This window comes from Mercenaria mercenaria, chromosome 3 (genome assembly GCF_021730395.1).
Source record: "Mercenaria mercenaria strain notata chromosome 3, MADL_Memer_1, whole genome shotgun sequence".
In the NCBI taxonomy this organism is placed as follows: domain Eukaryota; kingdom Metazoa; phylum Mollusca; class Bivalvia; order Venerida; family Veneridae; genus Mercenaria; species Mercenaria mercenaria.
The window spans coordinates 15,536,636-15,551,956 of NC_069363.1; the positions used below are offsets into that span (position 1 = coordinate 15,536,636).

General features: G+C 33.7%; 1 protein-coding gene across 9 annotated transcripts in view; it reads right to left on the minus strand.

Moving 5' to 3' along the window:
- LOC123525383 (neuronal calcium sensor 2-like) overlaps window positions 1-15,321 on the minus strand; it is a 215,638-nt gene that overhangs the window by 165,873 nt on the left and 34,444 nt on the right. The window contains exon 1 of one of the 9 annotated variants that reach the window (XM_053537912.1): window positions 11,666-11,820. The exons of 4 other annotated variants lie outside the window; for them this stretch is intronic. The gene's annotated coding sequence lies outside the window, so the exon portion shown is untranslated. Of the gene's footprint in view, window positions 1-4,777; window positions 5,132-7,026; window positions 7,075-11,665; window positions 11,821-15,321 lie in introns of those variants that run through there. 4 more of the 9 variants (XM_045304392.2, XM_045304393.2, XM_045304395.2 and 1 more) reach the window with 4 other exon arrangements.

A 15,321-nucleotide genomic window follows, 5' to 3' on the forward strand; every position in this document is an offset into this window, starting at 1 on the left:
CACATGTACACAGTAACACAAATGAATGCAATGGAAACAAGAAAATTGTTTATGCCAAAATAATGAATTAGAAGCATGAAGATCAATATCAAACCTTCCATTTAGATAACAAAACTACTGACTCCGTGGGATAATAGTTGCCGATCCTATCACTAAGTTGGTATTTATCTATGCCTGCATTAACTATTCCATGTACGTCAATAATTTTGATAAAAACAGTACTTAATGCAATTCAGTTTAATGAAAAACGATTTGGCTGTTGCGGGACTTGAACCCACGGTTAATAAAATGTCAACCTTTTATACATAAACACATTACCTCCAAGCTAAAATTTTCTCTGATTTGAACTTCAAATGTTCCTTTATATGTGAAAGTGTATCTTTTGTTATCAAGAAGATGTCAGAGTCTATCCAAAATGGGTGTTCGCCTATGTAACGGACTAAGCTGATCTTTGATTGGTAAGACCTAGTTGTTTTACTACTGTAACTAAAGTATAACCAAAATAATTCAATTAATCAGTAGTAGCATGTAACAAAAGCATTAATAGTTCTCTGTGGGTTGATACAAAAGATAACTGGTAGAGACAAAAACATTCAAGCAATAAATAATATATGACTTGTCTGATCATATCATGGTCATTACGGATTAAAATTGTTCTGCCTCTTTGATACGGTTTTGTTAAGAGTCACCCTAACATGGATGACTTTTAAAGGTTTTGATGGGGGAGTTAGTTTCTGTTAGCCATCTGGATGGTTTCCTCACATGAAAAAATCTACACCCCAGGAGAGGTATCAAACGCACATTTGTAAGGAGCCAGTGACTCAAAGTCAGTGAACTCAACCACTCAGCCATGGATGCCACCTGATACTGGTCTGACACTATTTTGTGATAGAACTTAGATTATTTAATTGTACTAATTCCACCGATCTGGAACAAATGTTCCTGGTTTTTGTAATGAGACTGGACTGATTTCAACATTCAATCATGAATCAGAGTATGAAGGCTGAACAGACAACTGTTAGATAACTCATATTTAATATATTAATAAGTTACCAAGGTTTTCCAGTCAGCCCTAAGAATTTACTATGTCAATGGCTTTAGACATTATTATATGTCCAGTTTTACCTAGCTGTGATTCCTTGAATAACTTGTATAGTGTTGTACATACCAAGCTAACTGGATGGCCTTTATCAGGATTATAGCATTTTGAGTACTTTATTACAGATTACTTTTTGCAGTATTTGAAAAACATTCTAAGAACTCAATTTAAATATTTCAAAGGGTCATTATAACTCTACAACAAGAGCACCGCCTTGCGGGTGCTGACGCTCATCTGATTTTTTTTGTGTAATAGAAATATTGTCCTACCCATGATTTTCTAAGTCTAAAAAGGGCCATCATTCTTGCAAAAAAGCAGGTTAGAGTTATGTTTCTTGATGTTCAGTGTCCACTTATGATGGTGAAAAACTGTTGCAAGTTTTAAAGCAATAGCTTTGATAGTTTATGAGAAAAGTTGACTTAAACATAATACTCAACCAAGAAAATTATTTTCTAAGTCCAAAAAGGGCAATAATTATTGCAAAAAGCAGGATGTAGTTATGTTGCTTGCTGTACAGGGTCAGCTTATGATGGTCAACAAGTGTTGCAAGTTTCAAAGCAATAGCTTTGATAGTTTAAGAGAAAAAGTTGACCTAAACATAAAACTTAACCAAGAAATCTGATATTTTCTAAGTACAAAAGGGGCCATAAATCTTGCAAAAAGCAGGATGGAGTTATGTTTCTTGATGTACAGGGTCTGCTTATGATGGTGAACAAGTATTCCAAGTTTCAGAGCAATAGCTTTGATAGTTTAGGAGAAAAGTTGACCTAAACATAAAACTTAACCAAGAAATCTGATATTTTCTAAGTACAAAAGGGGCCATAAATCTTGCAAAAAGCAAGATGGAGTTATGTTTCTTGCTATACAGGGTCAGCTTATGATGGTGAACAAGTATTCCAAGTTTCAAAGCAATAGCTTTGATAGTTTAGGAGAAAAGGTGACCTAAACATAAAACTTAACCAGGCAACGCCGACGCAGACGCCGACGCCGACGCCGACAACCGCTCAAGTGATGACAATAACTCATCATTTTTTTTTCAAAAAATCAGATGAGCTAAAAAAGGCATTTAACATGGAAGAGGAAACAATGATTAGCACATTATGTTTAAATACTGGAAATAGTGGTCATGCAAACTGTTTGTTTGAAATATTTACCTGTAATTAATGAAAATCTGTTTCCAAAATGTTCGACAATTTTCTTTAATTTCTGTTAAAAGTAATTACACTATAGAACAAGTTTTCTTAATACTGTGACTATTGATATAAATATTAAGCCTGGGAAAACATATATATTTATGCTACGAAGGCAGTTTTTAAAATGCTCTCCCCTAGCATTCAAAGTTCTTATACAGTGGAAAATTTAATTGCCATTGAATCTTTCAGAAAGCCACTAAAATTTACATCCTACATCCATTCCTACTGAGATTTGACAAAAAATACATTGATTAATCATGACTATGTATCAATGAAGGTCATTTTTTTTCTCTCCTTTTTTGATGAGAATATATTTAATCATCCCACAAATTTCTCTCACTCATTTAGTTCAAACTTTTCATGGAGTAAATCAGAATAGTAGGCGGTACTTATTTATAATACAAGTCAAGAAATTTCTCAAAGACAGAATTAACTCCCACATGTAGAAATTAATCTTAATGCAGTAGGCACACACTTTACGGAAATGGTAATTCCTCATGAAGCTTTTATATCTCACACAGTCAAATCTTGTTTAGATTTATATTAGTAAAAATTTGTCGTTTCCTTTTTGGAAAGTAATTTATTTTGATCGAAACATTTTCACTGTTGGGACATAAAACTGGAAGGAAGACTATGTAAGTTTAATCATGCTTCATTCCTGCTCATTTATACTCCATTACTTTAGTACCAAGACTAAACATATGTAAATTCTGGAATTGTTATATTTTTGCCGGATTAGATTTTATTGCACAATTAAACTGAATTTGATAGCGTTTTTCAAAATATTTTCATCCCAGTCTTTAATAAATAACAAAGAGATTGGAACTTTCCCTGAAAACCAGGTTTTTCAAACATTTTCTATTTTAAGTAACTTGGATCTTACAGTGACCTTGATCCTAGTGGCCCAAAAAAACAACAATATCCTAACCTTAAATTTTTTCCGATTATGCTACCTACATACGAAGTTCCATTGCAATATCTCATTTCTAACTTAACGTGTTATTGAGCAGAAATAGTTTTTTATTTTTAGCAACAGTGACCTTGACATTGATTCCACTGCCACCCCCAATACAATTGCAACTTTGGTCTTACTATAAGCTACCTATAGGCCAAGTTTCATTTCAATATCTCAACCTAAACCAAAATTAATGAATGGACACCAAATTTTGATGATGATTCCAACAAAACAAATATTGTTTTTAGTAACTGTGAACTTGACCATGACCCAATGACATTAAAATGACTTTTTTTTAATCACGAATAAAAAGTAAAAATAGGCACTCAGTGGGATTAAACCACAACCCATCCATTCCACAGCACAAATGGTAGCTTTGACCCAATGCTCTAGACCACTGCGCCACAGTGAAATTTCCTAAGTATGCACGTTGAATCAGTTATACTGACCTTGAACCTGACCCCACTGACCCCGTATGCAATTCCAGCTTTGATTTTGCTGTAACTACTTATGTGCATAGATGAATATCAATCCATCAATCAAAACATGTTATTGAGCAGACACTGGCTTTTTCTATTTTCAGGAACAGTGACCCTGGCCTTGACTCCTATGACCCCAAATTCAATCCCAACTTTGGTCTTATTATAACTAGCTAAAGGCCAAGTTTCAATTCAAAATCTCAACCCAAACTAAAGTTATTGAACAGAAACCCATCCATCTATCCATCTATCCGCCCAACAACTTTGCCAATTTGAATATAACTACCATGTTTCCAACTTTGAAAAACATGGTTAAAAATACAATACAACTTCACAAGAAGTCATTTGCCTGAGATAATATTACAAGGCAAGTCACCACAACTGCAACCGAGCAAGTCATTTGCCATCCCAAACCTAGCTGAGGTTTACAATGAATCACTTTGAAATAAGATCATAAATATACCAGGGGCACAAATTAGTGTTTCCAGGAGCTGCATAATCATGCATTCCCTCATTCCCCCCCCCCCCCCCCCCCCCTTTACAAAAAGGGCTTCTTTCTGAATGAATACAAAGCCTCCTATGCCTGCGAATCATTACATTACTATGCTCTAAGAAGGTAACTTTTTAAATAAATCTACTTTATCTAGCATAACTATTTTTAGACTCTCCTTAATTTAACAGCATTCTCACTCCCTACTTTTGCAGAGAAGTATGTAAATGTTTCAAACTCACACTACAGCTTCTTTATAAGGTTTCTTTTAATGCTTGTATATATACCTTTGGCACTTTGTACCTCAAAGTCAATATTTCATACCTTTGACAATTTCTTGGTTTTGTTTACAGGCAAAATTATAAGTGCATACCTACACCTTAAAAACAAAAATGTTTACATATTATATCAAACACATGCGTAGTAATTATAGTGTTAATAAAACAGACCTTGCATGTCTAAATGAACCGCAATGGTTGTATAAATAACATTAAGTGATTAGGTAGGTACATGACCTGTCTCCTACAGATATTAAACATACCAAACAGTTTTCATACTAACCTCTTATGGTGAAAACTTCTCTCCAGTCTCAAATGACAGTATCAAAATTTACAATATCCGATCAGATAGCGAGAATAATTTTCTGCCACTGTGGTTTCATTAATGTTCTGGTCATCGATAATATCCAGTGAAAACTAAAAGCCGTGTATAAACGACATACACAAAATGAATCTAGATGTCCCTGAATAATTAATGGGACATAAGTTACAAGTGTTTGTATACATCTAGCAAGAAAGAGAAATAATTCATACCTACAATATAAAGATAGCAAATCCAGTCAGCCATGTAAAAACTTTCATCTGTCATACAGTCCTAGACAGTACTTCATATTAAAACAAAAATATTTCATTTAACAATCTTACATTCCTTCATTTATTACCTTGATATTAACAATATTTATTAGCATTTTTTTTTCTCACAAAGTCATTATTTTTACAATGATTTATCATTTCAAATCAATAAATTCCTTCAATTCATAATAACTCGGGTTTTACAGATAAAAAAACACACACAAAAAATGCATTTATACATATATATTGCTACTGACTATCCTAAGAAATGAAAGAAAATCCAGAAATCTTTCCAAAACAATGCAATTAATCCAAAAGATCCAGTCAAAGCATACATACAAAATCTGATTGGGCTTTTGAGAGAAGTTTTGATATATATCAACAATACACCTACCTGGTTTACATAGGTGTTCAACAATTTCTCAGTGTCTGCCTATTCCATTAAGTTTATCCTCAACTATAAAACTAGAGCAAATGAATAAAAAATGTCTGAATTCTTGAGAGAAAAACTATTTCCTGAACTAAAGTATGTTTAGACAGCAGAATTTCTTTTGGAATTAAAAAGTCTTAAGAAAAATAATATGAGTAGGCAAAAGGCTTAGAATGAATTACATTTAAAATCCTTTGTAAAAACAGTTATGTATCAAATAAACTATCTGCAATGATATAAAAGCAAATCCTGTTCCACAGAAGAAGCTTAATAATCTGACTACTGATAACAGCTGGGCAATGAGTTAAATCTTTAAGAATCCTGTTGGGGCTGACCCCGCATTTGACATCTTCTTGTATCAAATACTGTGTGTCAATCTTTACATAAGACACCACACAGCCATGGCTCTAACAGAACAGGATTTCATTTGAAAACTTAATTCTAAAGTAACTGATCACTCATTTCATGCATGCACTTGTCAATCACTTGCACAGAGCATGGACATATCATAATACTGCTTAATTTTTATTTTTTTTAATAAACACCAATTGCTTGAGCATCAATACCTCGGGCACCCAGTGTCACTTGGGCAATTGTAGTAATCAAAGGCTATTTTCCTCATATTTTCAAAGTTTGGATCGGTCAAAACCCTGGAAAACTTTAGCGTTTTGTTCATCTCCTTGCGACCATGAGTGAACGGTGTTTAACTGTATTATCATATTATGTAACTATTTTTTTTAAGGTTATAAATATTAGATATAAACCTGTTTTACAGGTCTGTTTAGTTCATTTGCACAACATGTAATCCACAGGCTTACGAGCAGATATATTAACTCTAGCTGAAGTACCCATAACTGTGACCTTGACCTTGATGATCTAGCCATGAATGGTCACGATGCACCATTAAAATATTTTGTAGTTTCATCAGAATCCCTTAAATCTTTTAAATGTGATAGCTCTGACAAGAAGAGTTGGACTAGCAAACAAAATTAATGCACTTTTGGGGAACAGGATGTAACTTTTAAAAAAATCTTACTATGTAAGTTTAAGAGCAGTGCACAACATTTGCAAACCATGTATAAATTATCCCTTTTCTCATTAAAAAAAATCTGCAAAATACTGGATAGTTCTTATTTTTCAATAATCAGGTTCTTTAATCTCTCAAACACATTAATTCTCATAACCACTTTAAAATATTGAAATAGTTACAAAATCAATGCAAATATCATCATCCTCCTTCAAGTCTTGTTCTACCCTGGAGGTCTATTATTCTTTTTTATTGGAAACCACAAACAATAATAAATAAATTGAAATGCATTCCTACATAACATTTGCTAGAATCACATATAAAGTGGAGGTTGGAATTAAATTAATGTCTAATGTAATAACATATATACAGACGAGAAACACGAAATAAACAAAATGTCACTTAAACAAAATTGTTTATCTGTACTTCAGCGAATAACAATAATTATTCCCAAGTTTTACTTAAGCCGTTTACAAGCGAAACAATGAAATTATCTACAGACCTCGGCGCTCACTGAGAATTACACCTCCAAATCCAATTCTTACGAACCTCGGCAAATCAAGCGCAAAGAAAAAATCTCTGCTAACAAAATTATCTGTCTTAAGCCTCCAAATAACTTGACAAGTGGTTGCTAAACAATTCTATAAAAGGATACTGTCACGCTTTCGAATACAGATCGGGAGATGCTAGATTGTTTACTAGATAATATTAGTATTTTTACCAGTCTCAAGGTACAAAGAGAAGGCATAGCCTTAGGGCAGGTCACTTTCCAAATGTTAATATAAAAACCTGTCTACCCAGTTTTTAAGGTGATCCAGACCTACCATATGTATAACATTATCTAGATTTAAGCTTTTTTGTGTATAATTTAATTACAAACTAGCAGACCATGAAAATCTATTGTATGCCAAGTTTTTCTTTGCTTTAGGTTATTTTGATCTAAAGTCTAGAGTGTAACCAGAAGGACACTGGTAAAGAATGAGGTATAAATTCATGATTTTTATCCTACAGCATCACTATAAAATCTTCAACCCCATACCATTGTTAATGATAACTGCAGTTGTCATATGACACCATAACAACACCAAAAGCACCAACTATGCGCACCACCAACAGTATGCCCCACTGGTGATCTGGTATATAAATGGCCAATACAACAAAAAATATGTTTTTTCTGGCTCTTGCTCATTAATTCGGTACAGTTTAATAGAGGATAAACAAAATATTTTGAAGATTGACACTCAGGATTTTTCAATCCTTTTTAAGGTCTATCAGTCTTAACAGGTTTTATGAAAAAGTATTGAATTCTGTTTTTTTTACATAGAAATAACAAGACTGTCGCTATTAGCTAGCAATAAAAGTCCCCTACCGGAAAGGGCATAATTTCACAACTACTGCCATAAGAAAACACTCTTTATAACTAAATAAAAAGACAGTAATATTCCCAATAAACCAGATTTCATGAAAAAAAATCTCCTGTACTTTTTAAGCTTCCCAGCATTCACTTTTCATCATACTTTTTGAATTTTTTGTTGTCAAAGCAACCATACTTTTTTGTTCAGCAAATGAACTTGGCCACCTGTGGATATTTAATTAATTAGTTACATGTCAAATTAAAGTTCACAAAACTTTCTTTCCCACTGATTAGGCTAATATTATGTGTATTTCCAATTTTTATAAAACTGTCATATCTTGTTATATACATATGACTCATAAAAAAAATTGACAATGGCTAAAACACAGTGCTATAAAACAACAGTGAAATTTATGCCTTTGCACTGAAATACTGTACTAAAGCAGTACTAATTTTTCATCCTTTGCACTGAAATACTGTACTAAAGCAGAACTAATTTTTCATCAATTTTTCCTTTAGTTAATCATCAATGGAACATCAGAAGTTTTTACTTGATGGATAATTATACAAATTTATTATATACCCCTGAAATACAGCATGTATTTCACTAATGAATACAAAACCCTTCAGAGAGAGAAAAATATTCATTGGTAGGACAACTTGCTTTAGTTGTGACATCACATATGATGTCAAAAATGACATAATGATGGCGTCTCATGTTCCATGCATCAAAAAGTTTAACATTGAAACAAATTTCTGTCTATTTATCTCCAATTTTGGTCAATTTTGGCTGATATAACACTAGAAATGGGTATAAATTTTGTATATAAGGGTCATTAAAACATGATCTGCAATGATGTATTCAGCTTTCATGGATTATGCCAGACCGGACCACACTTGATGCATTAGCACCTTGTGGGATCTAGGCACAAGCTGAATACAACAGTGCAGGTCAAGGTACAATTATACTAATCCTGCTATATATGTTGCTTTCACAGAAAAATGTATGGCTGACTCAAGAATTCTGCACAACGTCTTGATGAGGTGATCATTTGACCCAAGTTTCATGAAAATCCTTCAAGGGGTTTAGAAGATATAGAGCTCAAACCTTTGACCTTGAGTTGTGACCTTGACCTTGAGTTGACATGGCTGACTCATGAGTTCTTGATGAAGTGATCATTTGACCCAAGTTTGATGAAAATCCTTCAAGGGGTTTAGGAGATACAGAGTGGAACACAAAATGGAAGGCTAAAACCTTTGACCCTAAGCTGTGACCTTGACCTTGAGCTGGCATGGCTGACTCATGAGTTCTGCACATCTTTTTAATGAGTTACGGACAGATGGAAGGACGGAAGGAAGGACGGACGGAAGGACGGAAGGAAGGACAGAGACCATTCCTATAACCCCCTACCACATGTGGCAGGGGATTAAAAATTGTTTTGTGAACTTCAATTCGGCATGTATAACTGCATAATTATGAGTTTATAAAATTATCACCATATCTATTGCCTATGATAACTGTTAATTGTATGCTTATTCTCTGGCATTTTGTCAACATCTGTTATAGTGAGTAACAGAAACTTGTCAATTTTTTTATGGAATTAACTGTATTAAAAGTAACAATGTATCAGAAATGAGCAGCAGACCAGTTTGTAATGGCTTTGTGACTTCATATGTAACACTGTGGTTTCTTCAATCATTTGAAAAAACTGACAGATTGGGTCAGTTTCTAAATTGGAAGTATAATTTTCACCAAAGGGCAACTATTTCAAGCCCATTATTTTCTATCAAACCACCTCAATGACTCAAACATTTCAGCCAATTAAAAAATAAAGCTCAATTCAAGTCAAAGTAACAGCAACAACAAGATCTGTCATGACCATTGACTGCTTGGTGTGACCTTGACCTTTGTGACAGGGACCTATCTTTTTTTACTGAAGGAATTATTTCTGAAAAAGTTTGCTGAAAGTTTATGCCCTAGACAAGATCTTATATCATCTCTGAAATCTTTGAGATAAGGACATGGAGTCTGCACCCAGGATGAAAACATTCTACCAAACAAAAGTGAGATTACTCTATGCATGTCAAAGTTACAGCCCAGACATTTTAGCTCTAAAATGGTCTTAGACCTCTCAGTGTGACCTTTAACTTTGAGACAGGCACCTGGAGCTTGGCCGGGACACTTAGTATTATTGAGAAAGACATTTCTGCCAAACAAAAATAAGATTGCTCCATGCAAGTTCATTGACATAAAGAAGTTGTCACCTCAACGCACCAAAGTCATATCTTATTATAAATTTATAATAAGATACAACTTTGTTGAGTTGAGGTGATGAAGTACTTATCCATCAGCTTACATAATATATTTAAGGTCTCTAACTCTCATATTACAGGAGCAAATTTACAAAATATCTAACATGCTCCAGTTCTTGTCATATATTTTATTTGTAAGCCCAAAAAATGTGGGTAGCTCATATATAACTACAATGTGAAATACCTGGAATGACAATTTTAAATAATTCAAGTACCACAACTCTGAGGTTATATGTAACCTTGCCCATTATCATCTTATGGTCATTTATATTCTGTGTAAAGTGTCTTGTCTTAATGACCACCTGTATTAAGCAGCTTACTGCATTAAGCAGCTGTAGGCTAACTTCTTAAATAGACTTTTTGTAGACTTTTTGTACTATTTCAACTTGTCTTAGGTGCAACTGCTTGCTTAAAGCAGCTAGGACTGTGTAACTCACTTGGCTGGCTGCTTAACAATTGAGCCTGACTATGTTTCTTTAAAATTGTTGATGGACAGCTGGATGACAGACAGATGGACAGACAACAGACACTGAGGGTGATCACACTAACTTAACCTTGAAGACAGCTAATAATATTGAAGACTTAACAAATAAAAAAAAATATTCAAACAAGAAGTCTCAAAAAGGCAAAATTTTATATTTTATATATCTTTTAGCCTACAGCTATTTCATAAATTAATCCTGGTTTAATATGTGTGTTATAAATATGTAGGAATTCCAAAATTTGCAAATATGTCACATTTTTCTGATATAAAGCTAGAAAAAATCCAGTTTTTTACACTTATAAAATACTTTTTCACTTTTCGTGTTTACAGTAAATCCAAAAATAATTCTGATGACTATCACAGGCCTTTAACAAAGTGTCACTGTAAACAGACTTAAACATCAAGTACTCAGGTAGGCTGAGTAATATTAAGATCATTATATAATAAAACAAAAGTTGTTGTTTTTTTCAAGTATTTCTTGATGAAAACACAAGTGGTCAAAATCAATAAAATTAGATAAAAAATATCAGTAAATTTTTAAAAACAAAATTAATGTAATGTAAAAATACATGGTATTGCTAACTTACAAAACTTAAATACCGCTAAATTTGTTAAAGAAGAAATAAGTTTTATTTCAATTCCATTAGCAGCTATTAAAACTATTCAAATGACATGGGAAAATAAAGTAAGATACTATCTATATAATAAAAATATCTGCCAAAACGTGGAAAAGTCTGAAAGTAACATAATTTTGTTTACTATTTTCTTTACAATTAATTAACAGTAACCAAATAAACATATCTATAACATCCAAAACACATTGTTAATATATTCTACCAATCTAAAATCATAGACTATTGATACATTTTTTGTTAAAACTATAAAAAAAAATAGAGTTAAGTAAGAGTTGGCCAAGAGGCAACAAAAGCAACATATTCAAATAATATTTTTCAAAAAAAAGATGTTTTATGAAATGTCAACATAACTTACCAAATATAATCACAGATTTGGCTAAAATAGTTCGAAAAGAAATTAATAACGAGTTAATTCCGTCACACTTAAATAACGGTAGCCAGATCACTCTGTATCTCACACATGTTTGCCAGTGCTTCACAGTGACAAGTATTCAATTTCTACGAAGTTTTGATCAATAGCGGTCTTTCGCATCCACTCTGGGAGCTCTCCACGCAACTCTCCAGATAATGGTTACATTCGATACTGACTATTCAATATTGTCTCCCAAGCATCTCGATATAATTTGATCCATTTTACTTATTTCTTTTGTTGTGTCCACCTGAATCTTTCATGAGGACAAACTGTCATTACTATTCTATATTATTACGGGTGATGGAAATAACTGGCAGACTATCTGTAAATCGATCTAAACATTTTACAGAATTATAAACAATAGGGAACAGATAAAATTATATATCAAACAATGATTGAAAGATGAATTATTAAAGAAACATTTGTTCTTTTTATACAGGAGTGGAGGACATAATGTGGTATGCTGTAAAGATTAAGTGAGTAAAATGTTTCGCTGTAACAAAACTGAAGGAATTTTGAAGCAAAAGTACCGTATTGTTGTAAATTTAGCAGCTAGTTTTATTAAAGTTGATTTATTAATTGATTCTACTGATGTGAAACTTTGGCCTCTGCTACTAGAGATGTCATTCACCAGTTACCCTCATAAATTGCTTGGGACTGGAGTGTGTTTCATTTTGTATCATTTTATCTGGGTATGTTGTCATCATGTACCATCGTAAACATGTCTGGTTTGTTAGAGTTAGAGGTGGTTCCATATTTGGGATGGTACCATCAGTCAACGGTTATCCTCATAAATATTAGGGGTAATCTTTGTCTTTCATCACTATGATACACTCCAAATATGGGAGGGTACCTGCTTTTGTATATAAGCCTAGGTCAGAACTTGAGAGGGGGGATTCTTTACTTTTGGCTTGGACTTTGAAAATGACAGATCATAGAAACAAGAAATGAAATATTTTACAGTTTTAATTATAAGTGACTTTAGACCAGATGAATGAGAGAATTATAATTTTGACAACATTATTTCCATCATTTAGACTATTTATCCATCACATAATAAACTGATGTAGTAAACTGGATTTTAAGTGTATTTTATCTATGGAGTATAAACACCCTCACCCGAACTTACGTTTTTCAACACTGGTGGCAGCGGCGGGATCGGACTTACACACGTGCTTATCAGAAATTTGGACATATATCTCTATTTAATATATCTGTGGTGACAATTAAGTGACAATCATGGGACCTAAAAAGCAACAAGAAAAAGATTCTGTCACATTTGAAGATGATGACAGTCATGAACATGTAAGGGGTGTCAGACTTGTTTGAAGAAGCACGATTCCTGGTCAGATTTTGCACAATTCAATGACGTTGTTCCATTATTCGATAAAAACTTGAATATGGGGAATCAGAATAGGCCAGTCATATTACGAGTGAAGGCTCAAAATAGTGAATTTTGGAGCAGTATTTTTGTGCTCATGCAGCTGCAAATCATGAAGTTGATAGGTTGTTTCAATACACTTTACCATGGATTTAAACAGACTGGGAAGTACTTCCGAAATCGCGTTCAACGACTTCGATTCCATAATAGTCTGGATTTAAATGGTGTACAAAGTGGAAATAGCTTCAACTTTGGTGACAATAATGAGGAGGTGTTGAACAAGGACGTAAATGCTATACTGGATGAACATGTTGCATTATCCGAGGATGCAGCGCAAACATCTAACTTAGGTTGTCTCAAACAGTTTAACACAGTTAATTGTTCACCTGTCAAAATGGCCAAATTACAGAGAGCTGACCCAGATTTAGGAATTGTGATACAGTGGCTTGAAGAAAACAGACGACCCCTGAGAGATAAGGTAGCTGGGAATTCACCAAGTGTGCGGAATTATTGGCTAAATTATGACGTGTTAACTCTGATTGATGGAGTGTTATTTAAAAAGTACATTGTCAGTGCAAAGGACCATCGGCTTTTGTTGATAGTGCCTAGAGTACTATATAAGGAACTTTTGATATCTTGTCATGATTCAATTACTGGAGCACATTTAGGAATTTCAAAGACATATTCCAAATTACATCTCAAATATCACTGGTATAAAATGAAGGAATACGTCCAGTTGCATATCAAAAGTTGTGAAAAGTGTGCATTCCGAAAAAGGCCGAAAAACATGCCGAGGGCATCATTAACAGAGTACACAGTTGGCCATCCTATGGATCGTATACAAACGGACATAATGGGGCCACTTAATGAGACAGAATCTGGAAATCGGTATATTATCATGGTCATTGATGGATTTACCAAGTGGGCTGAGTGTTACGCAACCAGAGATCAGCTAGCAAGTACCGTTGCTCATAAGATCGTATATGAATTTTTGTCCAGATATGGTATGTGTTTGGACATACATTCTGATCAAGGGACAAATTACCAATCCAAGTTGTTCAGTGAAGTCTGTCGGATTTTGGAAATTAATCAAACGAGGACTAGTGGATATAGGCCAATGGCAAATGGTGGACCAGAGAGATTCAATCAAGTTTTGCAAAATATGATATCTACTTATGTAAACTCCAATCAAACAAACTGGGATGAAAATCTTAATTTAATCACCTCCGCATACAGAGGATGTGTCCACCAGGCGACCGGATTCACGCCAAATTATTTAATGATGGGACTAGAAGCTATTATCCCGGTTGACATTTCACTTGGCTGCATTTTAGAGAACAAGATAAGTTCAGTGGACTATGCCATTCAACTACAAGAGAAGTTGACAGAGGCGCATCAGATAGCACAAACTAATTTGCAAAAGAATGCTGTCAGACAGAAGCGTGATTATGACACCCGGATTTCAAAAGCACATTTTAGTAAAGGACAGTTAGTTTTGTGCTTAGAGAAATCTAGACATAAAGGAATCAGCAAGAAAATTGACCCTAATATTTGGAAGGGGCCTTATGTTATTACAAGGAAGATCACAGACCTTTTGTATGAGATAAGACTTTCCCCAAATGGCAAATCAAGAATAGTGCATCATGACAGATTGAAACCGTTTCATGGAAATAAAACGACCCATTGGCAATCAAACATGGTGAAGTCTAAGGAAAATAACCATAAATCAAAAATGAAAGGGTTCCAGCAAACTTCCAAATCCTGCCTGGACAGTACCAGTCAACAAGTGAGGAGAAGTTCAAGGAACAGGACTCAATACAGACCATATCAACATGGTACACAATAGTTATAAATATTAAAAGTGTTAATTTTTAGGATTGAGTTCATATTCCTTCTGGATTTAAAGTGTTAACTAATATTCATCCTGGATTATAAGTGTGTACTTATTCATTTCATTATTCTTTGTATGGATTTAATGAGTGGCTGCATTGGTAATAATAATCCCATTCAGCACAAGTGTATTCAAATGGATTAATTATTCTTTGTATGGATTTAATTAGTGGCTGCATTGGTAATAATAATCCCATTCAGCCTTGGTGTATTCAAATGGATTTATTCGTGAGTTTCATTTTCAGATATGAAAATTTGTGCCATTTATTAAAATCATATGTTGTATAATTAGATGCTCTTGGCACACAGGACTTAAAACTTTGGTAGA